We start from the raw sequence: 11169 nt of genomic DNA, 5'->3' as shown, positions 1-11169 counted from the left end.
TCTGTTTTTTAATTGAACGTTATACAGCATTTGATGCAGATAATCTTAATTAGTCTTTGAAATGCCACAGACTGGATGAAAGCATAAAATAACACCCATGACGCCTGACGGTCAGGTGAGTTGACAGTAAATACTGACAGAGGGCAACAAACACTGAGCACCGTTGGCAAAAGTGTGTGTGTGTGTGTCCGCGCTCTGCAGCCAGTATTTACGGTTTTTAAATGGATTTCACCTGCTTTTTTTTTTTCAACAAAAGCTGAAAACAAATCAAGGAGAAGCTGCATTTCACGCGCACTCACTCAAACGGACGCACGCGCAGGCAGGTAAAGGCCCGTCTTCTTTAAAGTCCATCCACGTGTATTTTTTTTTTGTTTTGTTTTTCATCGGGTGTATTTAAGCTTCTCTCTTTTGCTCTCTGTTGCCGTTTGTGTGTGGGGTTATGCGTTTATGTGTGTGTGGTGGCGCATGCGCAGCACTACCCCTCTGGTCAGTGCAGCGCAGAGCGCGCGGCACTCCGCTGCTCCCACAGAGTTGATCAGTGTCCGGATACCTGATGGATGAATGGGATGGACGATCGATGACCGATCAGTTAAACCGCACGCGGGCACTCACAGAGCGGAGACTCGGATCGGTTAAGTATTGATTATCAGTGAATGGTCCGGAGCTGACAGCGCGAGCGGAGTTGTGCGCTTCAAACCAAGCAGGACTCTACTTTCTTTATCCATCCATCCTCGTCCTCCGGTAAGTCACCTTCCACCTGCTTCTTTCTCTCGTCCCATTCATTCACCTGCTCACGTGTCTTTGCTTTTCTCTTCTTTCCTTTGATAAATGAAGCTTATGAAAACCACGCAGCAGCACGAGCGTTTAAATATAATAGTTTTCCCGTTTATATACATCTCATTTACATTTTTGGCCAGTTTCTCTTATACTGCCCCAAATGATTAGACTGAGCATACATTCATTTACTCTACACCATGTAGGGCACTGAAAGTCTCATATTAAAGAAATTGTAAATGCAGAGACATGACCCCTAAGAGTGTGTGGCAATGCCAATTTTATTTATATAGCACATTTCATTGCAAGCAAACTCAATATGGTTCGGTTACATGTCACAAATTGATATCACCGACGCATTGATAGTTGCTGAGGTTTCTGTTTTTGAGTTACATTATAAATATGCTGGAAGATGGAGAGAAACGCATCTCTTTCAATCACCCAGAGTCCTCAGGTGACACCTTCACTTGCCTTATTTCACAGTCATACCTTTAAATTATTCACTTTAACTGAGAAAACGCCACAAGTAGTCATATTTTAAAACTTGGTGATATGGTGAAAAATTCTTCAGAGTCACCAAAGATAATCACCTATGTCTTGATTAATTACATCAATCAATCAATCAATCAATCAATCAAATTGTTTTTGAATTTTTGCAGAAGTTATTAAAAGAAATAACAATAACTCACATTTGCCCTCCGGTGCAATGTACTTGAGTAAAATACCCACCAACACTGCACAACCTACACAATAAAAGTCCAATAAATGGACCGCAGCAGTGAGCAAAAGGATAATGTTTTTAACTCTCACGAGGTAAAAGTAAAATTTAAATAGGCGGGTATTATACTTCAGAATTATACAGAGGTGTACACTTACTCACCAGACACTTTCAGAACTGCCTTAATTCTTCACAGCACAGATTCAACAAGGTGCTGGAAATGTTCCTATCGATGAGACAGAATCACACAGTTGCCCATCTATCATGAAAAATTGTTCCAAAAAGGTGCCAGACTGAGATCTGGTGACTGTGGAGGCTTTTTGAGTGAATTGATTGTCATGTTATAAAAATCATTTTGAAATGATTTGAGCTTTGTGACATACACATTATGCTTCAGTGTGCCATTACTCCACCAGCAGCCTGAACCGCTGATACAAGGCAGAGGGAATCCATGCTTTCATTTATTTATGGCAAATTAAGAGCCTACCATCCAAACGTTGCAGCACGACATTTTTCAGATCTTCAGTTTTGAGCCTGTGTGAATTGTAGCCTCAGTCTTCTGTTCTTAGCGGACAGGAGTGGCACTGAGGTGTGGTCTTCTGCTGCTGCCCTTCTGTTTCAGAACTCATTGTGTTGTGCATTTAGAGATGCTCTTCTGCACACCTTGGTTGTAACGAGTGGTTATTTGAGTTACTGTTGCCTTCCTATCAGTGTTACCGCAGATACCTGACAGTCTTTAGTAGTAGCAGTATATTAACTAGGTTAAATAGAAAATGCTTTCAAAGCAGTAGTGACTTTTCAAATTGAGTTTGTACATGGAAAAAAGGAAATAATGAATATCATACACTGGTTTGGGGCAGTGATGGTAAGGAGAGGACCCAAGCATCGGACAAAAAAGAAAGAAAAAGAAACAGGACACATGAAAAAACAAACTCTCTAAGTAAAACAGGAAGTAACTAAAGGACGGTTAACTAACAGTGAAACATGATGATAGGGGATCATAGGAGAGTGCACAAGGAAGGCTCATTAACAAAATAACACAAGTAATGAATAAGAACTCAAGGAAAGCCCAGGGACTACACCACAGCAAGTCAAGAAGATGAAAATCAGCCCGATTCATTTATGGAATTTTAAGCATTTTTAAAAACTGTAGTTAAATATAAATGCTGTTCAGTATAATTTTAAAGTCAGGACTAAAGGAGAGAGAGAATAGAGCATATTCATGCTTGTTACTAACACAACACACACACACACACACACACACACACACACACACACACACACACACACACACACACAGTCCAAATTGTCCAGCGTTGTCCTGTCTCACTCTCGCTTTGTCATGGAGATGTTAATTTTCACATAGATGACAGTGTGATGTAAGTGTGTGTGTGTCTGTGTGTGTCTGTGCTGGGTTTACACTGTAAAACAATTAACACGGTGAGCCCTGGAGTTTTAAGGACTCAGTGCGTGTTTGGGGTTGCAGGAATGTTATAGAGTTAATTACTCTAATATTGATTCCCTGATCAGCTGGACTGTTGCTGCTCTGACAGAAACAGACTTGGAAACTGAATTTGCCCTGAGATGCCTAATCCTTTCCTTTCCTTTCCTTTCCTTTCCTTTCCTTTCCTTTCCTTTCCTTTCCTTTCCTTTCCTTTCCTTGTGTCTCAGTTTTTCTTGGATGTTCTTTGTGACCTGGAAACCTTTTTTCCCCATTGTTCAGCAGTGTTAAGTGAGCAGAGCATCCATCCTTATATTGTTTTCCTTCCTTCCCTCATTCCCTGCTCTGTGACTGCTACTCTCTGCTTTCTGGTTTGACCTTCAATCTCTCTCCGTCCTCTCTGTGTCTAATTAACACCAATCAACTTAACTAAAGCAGAAGCCTTCTTTTAAAGACATTAAGGGGATGCTGAAAGTCAAAGAGAGAGCACGAAAACATTCACAGTGAGCATAAAAACCCCCAAGGAAAAGAGAACCAGAAAAACGGGACATATGTGAGTAGAGTATATGAATGCTAACAGTTTGATCAAGGGAATAATAAATAATGTTGGTAAAATGAAGCACTGGTTATTACCCTGCTGTTGTGTGTGCTGGACCATTTTAACTTAGCAAACGTCTGTTAGATATATAAACTTCATGACATTTCAGCAGAGTATGTGCTAAGATAACATTTGTGTGAAAATTGAGGGTAGCATGCTGGTGGATGCTGGTGCGCTTTTGTGGTTAGCACTATCACTTAACAACGAGAGGGTTGGTTCAAACCTCCTGGTTGATGCTTCTCTGTGGATTTCTTTAGGTACTCTAGCTTTGTCCCACTGTGGGTCGTGTTATGCTAATTGGTGATTCAGTGTGGTTGTGGGAGTGTGTGAATATTTGTTTCTGTGCTGACCCCCAGTAACTTGGATTGGATTTAATCAAGTTGTTTGGTATATCTCCAAAAGTTGATTCTGTTCATCTGGACGTAGCGTTTTCAGTGGGAGAAACGTTTCGTCACTCATCCAAGTGACTTCTTCAGTCTTAGCTGACTGCAGGTTTCCCCAATCTTATTGTAAGATGGTGACATCTTGGGCTGGGAGGTCAGTTCCTTCATCATAATTATGCAGATTCTCATGACCATTGATCAACAACCACTGATCAAAGACCACTGATCAATGGCCATGAGTACCATTCACAGAGAGTTGGGGAATGGCTGCAATCACAGCATTGTAAGATGGTGACAGATGCATCCCAGTCACGGAAGCGTTGGCGGTAGTTCGTGAGAGATTACAGGATGACCCCAACTTCAGCAACAGGACCACTCTCAGCATCGACCAAGTGTGTTTGCTTTTGGAACTGTGTCTTCATTCCACCTACTTCACATACAAGGGTCAGTTCTATAGTCAGAAACATGGGTGTGCCGTGGGCTCCCCAGTTTCACACATCGTGGCCAATTTGTATATGGAAGAAGTGGAAAAGAGGGCTTTGCTATCCTACCCTGGAACACCACCAAGCCATTGGTTCAGATATGTGGATGACACCTGGGTGAAAATCAAATTTCAGAATGTACCACATTTCACGGATCACATTAACTCGGTGGACCGACACATCAAATTCACCAGGTAGGATATGAAAAGTGGCAGGTTAGCCTTCTTAGACTGTGAGGTTTACATCAGGAATGGGGGACATCTAAAAGCTGACGTGTACCGTAAACCTACGCATACGGATCAGTATTTAAGGTTTGACTCTCATCATCCACTGGAGCACAAACTGGGTGTCATCAGGACGTGATCCCATATGTGTCAGGAGTATCGGAGTAGTTGAGACGCATTTTTTTCTAAACACCGGGTCTCTGTGGCTTTTAAACCCCAAAACACGCTGCGCCAACAATTGGTGCACCCAAGGATCAGGTCCCCCGACACAAACAGAGTAACATAGTGTACGCTGTTAAGTGCCAGGAGGATTGCCAGGATTTATACATCAGGGAAACCAAACAACCTCTGGCGAAGCGGATGGCACAACACAGAAGAGCTACCTCGTCAGGCCAGGACTCTGCAGTCTATTTACACCTACAGGCCAGTGGACACTCTTTCAATGATGAGGATGTACGCATCTTGGACAGGGAGGAACGCTGGTTTGAGCGCGGAGTCAAGGAGGCCATTTATGTGAAAAGGGAAAGACCATCTCTGAATCGAGGAGGGGGCCTAAGGGTACATCTGTCACCATCTTACAATAAGATTAGGGAAACCTGCAGTCAGCTGAGACTGAAGAAGTCACTTGGATGAGTGACGAAACGTTTCTCCCACAAAACACTACGTCCAGATGAACAGAATCAACTTTTAGAGATTTACTTATCTGGATGATTGAGCATGCATCAAGACGTTGTTTGGTATATTTTAAAAGTTTAAAGTTTAATTAGCTAAAAGACTAGCTGCTATAAACATCTTAAAATACAGTCATGTGAAACAGAACGTTTTCTCAATACTCTGGGCAGTCCTGGGAAAAACTAAGTACATCCTTATTGATCCCATATGCCTTGAGAGGAAGTACCAGTCAGAGAGTTTCTGGTCCTACCAGAAGTGACATCCCAGCAAATTCCGCCCAAGTAAAGATTATACAACGCTCAGAGAAATTGCAAAAAACCCAAAAGTTAGCATTTTGCCAGAGGGCTGCCAGAAGATGGGGCACCTTGCAGCCATTTCATCGACCATAAACTCCACTACATAACAAAGAGTCAAATGTGTGGCCATGTGTCCGACAGCTAAAGCTCGGCCAAAACTGGGTCACGCAACACAACAATGATCCCTGGCACATCGCAAATCCACAACAAAATGGCTGAAAAAGAAAAGAATCAAGTTCAAGTTATTGTTGCTAATGGTGTTATATGAGTCATAAGGTGTGCTTAGTCTTCTACAGGATTGTATCGAGTCCATTTCCAAAGTTAATGAGATGACAGTTCTGTCTGATAACCAATGATGAGAGCTGTTTCTGTGGCTGACAACACCATGCAGAATACTGAGTTAATAGGTACGATGTTCAGGTGGCGGTGGACAGACAAACTGGCAAAATGTTCATGTTGGCTGTCTGACCTTTATCCTTGGGACTAAACCCAAGATACTCTCAAACAGATGAAGAGGCATATGTCTTTAAAAAAATGTAGACTGTATTAAGCTGCTGAAGGGTCATCAGGATGGGCTGTTAACCATCAGACTGCCTGGATTGTTGGTTTCTTTTGTCCAGTTGTACAGTAAATGTAGATTTATCCTACTGTAAGACACACACTTCTCCTCCACACAAATCAATTTTTACCTATTTATAGAGCATGACTACATTACTAAACACTGCGTTTGTGTGTCCGTCTGCCAGGACTCCAGCAGTGGGCAGATTGAGAAGCAGCATGTTGTTACGTCAGGGCAGATTAGTTTAGAAACCTGCAGAGAGCGCACACACACGCACGCACATAGTGATGTAAGCACAAACTGTTCTTTCTATACAAAATCTATTGTAGTTTTATTCTATGTGTGTGTATATGTGTGTGTGTGTGTGTGTGTTGATTGGCAGCAGACAGGTGTAATGTCCTCACTGTAACAACGTACTCTTTTTTTCAGTTAGAGCAGAGATTTGACATCAATATTTAATCAAGATCACATTACGTGTGGATTCATTATTTAATATGAGGTGGGGATGAAACTGTTGCTGAGAATGTCAGTATCCCCCTCTATATCATATTAAATCGAAGCCTGCAGCCAGCCAGCTTACCTTAATAGATAAAAACAGCTGGCCTAACATCCTAAATCCACTAACCAACATCTGAAAACTTGTGAACATGTAATTCTGTCTTTATTCTATACAGCAGCAAAAACAACATGACATAATGTCACATGTCAGAGTAGCTGGAGATTGCAGTGTTTATGACAAGCTAAGCTAACCATTTTCAACCATAGACACTATAAGTGGCCACCCAGTGATTTGTGAAATCAAATAATAAGCCTCAACTCTAAATATTTAAAACTTAAAAATTAGTTTAGTGTTGTACATAGGCGGTATACAAAGTGGAAGTAGCTACCATGAAGTCATCCACTTATTTGTGAGGTCCCATTTCGAAGTCTCGAGATGAGGTTTTTTACCGTTGCCATCTTGATGTTTTGAAACCACATTTGATGAGAAAAGAACGGACAAGAGTGTGAAATCACAGTTCACCATAAATAAACTTACACAATGGACTTTTGTATTATTTTTGAGTACAATAAAACTGGTCATTTGTCACAAGGGGTCACTACAGCGTATAGCTTTGTGTGTTTGATTTAATTTAATGCCAGATGTTCTTCTTGATTCAGTTGTTAGGGGACTTTAATCTTTTTCTTAGTATGACCTAAAATGAGTGACTGAGCCAATAGAAAATGTTTTACAGAGATCAGTTGGAGGGATGTTTATCCGCTGTCTTCTATAGAACTATAAGTGTTTTTTACAACCACAGTTATCGCCCCTGTGATTATTAAAAACATTACAGGTTTAATGCACATCCGCCTTAAAAGCCTTGTCTTTAATATACGGACGTTATGTCTCTCAGAGGCTGAGAGATGAGCTCACCCTGGATAATCTTACTCTAATGAGCTTTGTTACAAAAAATTACAGGTCTCCTTTCTAGATATTTGCCCAAGTATACAACCCAACATGTCAGTATCCAGAGTTGGAACCAGGATGGGGAATTGCAGTCTCACATGTCTCTCTGTATTTTTCGCCTTCTTCCCCCACAAACCTCATTCCTATAGACATCATGTTCAGCAATAAAAAAAAATGTAAGTATAAAAAATCATGAAGAAAGAAAAATATAAGATATTAGTTTAAAGGAATCAGCACCACTTGGTCATATTTACTGTCAGAAGTATAGGCTGAGGAGGAGGAGTGGCAGCATTATTTCCTTCTAGCTTAATAATCAACTATAGGCACAAACAGAGTTCCAATTAATTTGAAAGCCTTTCTCTTACCAGTATCCACCCTAATTGGAAAAGTCAAAAAACTGTTTTAGCTGTTATTATTTATCATCTAACTGAGCCTTGCTTAGAAACTCTTTATGATTTCACAGACTTTTTCTCTGATTTAGTGCTCAGTTCAGACGTGATCATTCTAATCTTTCCCCTCACACCCATTTGATTGTGGCAGATGGCTGTCCTTTCCTAAGCTTGGTTCGGCTGCAGGTATCTTCCTGTTAAAATTTAGTTTTTGCTCACTGCTGTTACCAAGAGCTAGCTCCTTGATTTTTTGGGGGTTTCTTTCTAAGTTATTGAGTCTTTACCGTACAATATAAAGCACCTTTATGTAACTGTTGTGAACTGAGTAATACACTGTATAATAAAATTGAATTTAATTATTTAATTTTAGCCTTAATTCAGAATGATCTGAAATTAGTAATTGAGACCATAAAGTCATCAGGAAAATATTTAATGAGGTCACAGAAGAAGGGAGCTGAGGGCTGTTTTCCCTTTGATAGAGCTGGAAGTTTTTTCATAATCACATTAGTTGTCCCCTGCTGGCCCATTCTTCCAGATTTGCTGAGTTTCTTTTTTTTTTAGACAGAGAAGCTATATTTTGTAGCTAATCTTGTAACAGAAACACACCAGAGTAGCATTCTCTCAACTCACAGCAAGAAAGGCACTTCCAAAATGTCAGATTATTCCTTTAAATAAATGTAGCTGCATCAGTGCAGTCATGACATTACTGCTGATACAACTGAAATAAGACTCAGAGTAAGTAGTGTTCGCTTGGTAGTTTTGATAAGCGAATGTTTCAGATAATGCTGAAGCACATACACATTGTTTGCCCTGACAACAGTGTGAAGCAGTCCTACTGTGTTGACCCTCGCATGCGGTGTTCTGTGACTTTAGCAGTGACTACGAGAGTATGTGGAGTAGTTAGTGCTATGCACTGTAGGAAGCATGTAGCTAACAGCTAGCCACCTCATTACTCCCATTCTGTCTGCTGTGATTTATGGCGTTACCTGTGTATGTGTGTGTGTGTGTTTGCAGCTGCTTCCAGGTTGTTTCAGGAAGTTTTAATTAAATTTCTGTCATGTGACAAAAAGTAAATGTTGACAGTAATGAAATGTGATTGGGTGATTATTATCAGAAACACAATTGACACATACACAATTGTGTATATGTGTCACTGTGTAAAAAGAACGGAAGCGTATGAAGGAAAAGTTGGCTGTACATGTGGGTGCGTGTTTGAAAGGAAAAAGTGTGTGCATGTAAATAGGATGGCAGTGATGAAGTGTTTCCGTGTGACTCATGTCTCTGAGGTATCACAAACGCACAAACACACACACACACACAAACACACTGAGATTTTGAAGGTCACACTGCACAATACACTCTCACACGCTGTGTCATCAGTTGAGAGACTGTGGAAAGTTGTCAGGAGTTCCACCTGTCAGACAGACACTTGGACCACGTCCGCACTAATCCAGCTGGTTCTGAAATTATCGTCCATGTTCGGGATTTTTGTGCTCTGAAACAGCTGAAACAATAAGAAAAACATATTATCTTTTGGTCTGGGTTGGTCAGGGGCAATGTGCAGGATGGAAGACCTTGTTTGTAAGCTGAATATCAAAGAAAAGACTGCAAGAATGGCTTTTGCATACACAAAATCATAAAATCTAATGTATAGTCCTCTAAAATAGGGTAACATATTGTATCATTGTTTCCTGTGCAATTCTGACAATCCTTTTATGGAAGGATTATTCATTGAACTGCTTATAAGCTCAGAGACATCCAGAGGACACTTCAGGAAGTCACTGTCCTTGAGGCGGTCGGGCATATAATGTTTTGTAAAATGACAAAATGCAGGTGGTGAAAAGATATTGATGGATACTCATATGTCATCTCTTTAAAGCTTGCCTTCTCTCATGCTCATCTCAGAAATCATTTTTTAATATATAGCTGATCTCACAATTTAATACTTGTCATTGACATGTTCTTATATTTTTATCACCATATAATTAAAAGAGCAGAAACTATTGAATTGATCCCACAAGTTCTTCTTGTTAACGTACAGATAGTAACTTCTGTTCTGCTGCACTCAGACTTGAAATTGCTGTTTTGCTGATCATAGGGCCATGTGAGAGAATCAATATAGCTACAGTATTGTGCAAAAGTATGGAGTGACCCTGGATGTCTTTATATTTAGCTTCCCAGCAGCCAGATTTTGTTGTGATTTTTAAAGTAGTCTTGAGCAATACTTCTCCAGGTTTTCTGAGGGTCTTTCAAAGTTTTTATTCCAATATTTTAAGATGATTTTTAACAAGCAACTTTACATTGATCTATGAGTCATTCAAGCGTGAAAAGGGCACCTAACCCAAGAGATAAGCCAGTGTCGTGTCTACACTACACAGACAACTAAACAAAGAACCAATCTGAAATCTTATCATGAGGCACTCTGTTGCTAGCAGCCTGTCACTAAAACTCAGAGTTTGTTCCCATTTCTATAGTAGTATTTATGAGTAATGAGTTATCCAAAGATAACACAAGTAACTGGCATAAAATTGTATGATGATTTTGAAAGCACAATTAGCTGAAACCTTGGCGTATCCTAATATGGTGTGCAGTGTGTTCTCAAAGGATTTGAGGAAACTGGACAAGTGGAGGACAAATGAACATGTGCAGGCCTAAAAACTAGCAGATGAACAGCATCGGGTAGTCGTGTTCCATCAAAGACCTGACACAGAACCTGTTAGATGAATAATATCCCTCAATTAATCCATCAGGTGTTCACTGAAGCCTCAATACAAATGGTCTCAATGGAAAGAAGCCATTCTTACGGAAGGGAAACAGGGAGAAACGGCTGAGATAGGCCAAATTACACAAGAACTGGACTGAAAATCTGTGCCAACAAGTATTATACCGTGATAAATCCAAATTTGAAATTGTTTGTTCAAATTGTCATTAATATGTAGAGGGGAGCGGGAGCCATGTCAAAATTAATGAAATTTTGTATACAGAAAGAATTCGTATTGGTAACAACTTCATTTTTCAGCTTGACAATGATTATAAACACACTGAAAATCCAGTAAGAATATACCTGGATAGAAAAACGCAGAATACAGATCTCTGGTTTGGAGCTGCATTTCAGTCAGTGCTGTGGATCTTGACAAAAGTGGTAGCAATCAATCTGTAAGTACTGATTTTGATTCACCATACAGGACC

At 40.2% G+C, this 11169-nt stretch overlaps 1 protein-coding gene across 2 annotated transcripts in view; it reads left to right on the top strand.

Annotated features, from left to right (window-relative positions):
* The first annotated feature begins 490 nt into the window (after nt 1-490).
* znf385b (zinc finger protein 385B) overlaps nt 491-11169 on the top strand; it is a 64933-nt gene continuing 54254 nt past the window's right edge. For both annotated transcript variants that reach the window (XM_085435613.1, XM_085435611.1), the window contains exon 1: nt 491-741. The gene's annotated coding sequence lies outside the window, so the exon portion shown is untranslated. The remainder of the gene's footprint in view (nt 742-11169) is intronic.

This window comes from Copadichromis virginalis, linkage group LG16 (assembly GCF_057382275.1).
Source record: "Copadichromis virginalis isolate Kocher_CV1m ecotype Utaka linkage group LG16, C_Virginalis_male_GT1.1, whole genome shotgun sequence".
NCBI lineage: Eukaryota > Metazoa > Chordata > Actinopteri > Cichliformes > Cichlidae > Copadichromis > Copadichromis virginalis.
Note: the sequence above shows the minus strand (reverse complement) of the source record. Positions and strands in the feature narration are given on the sequence as shown.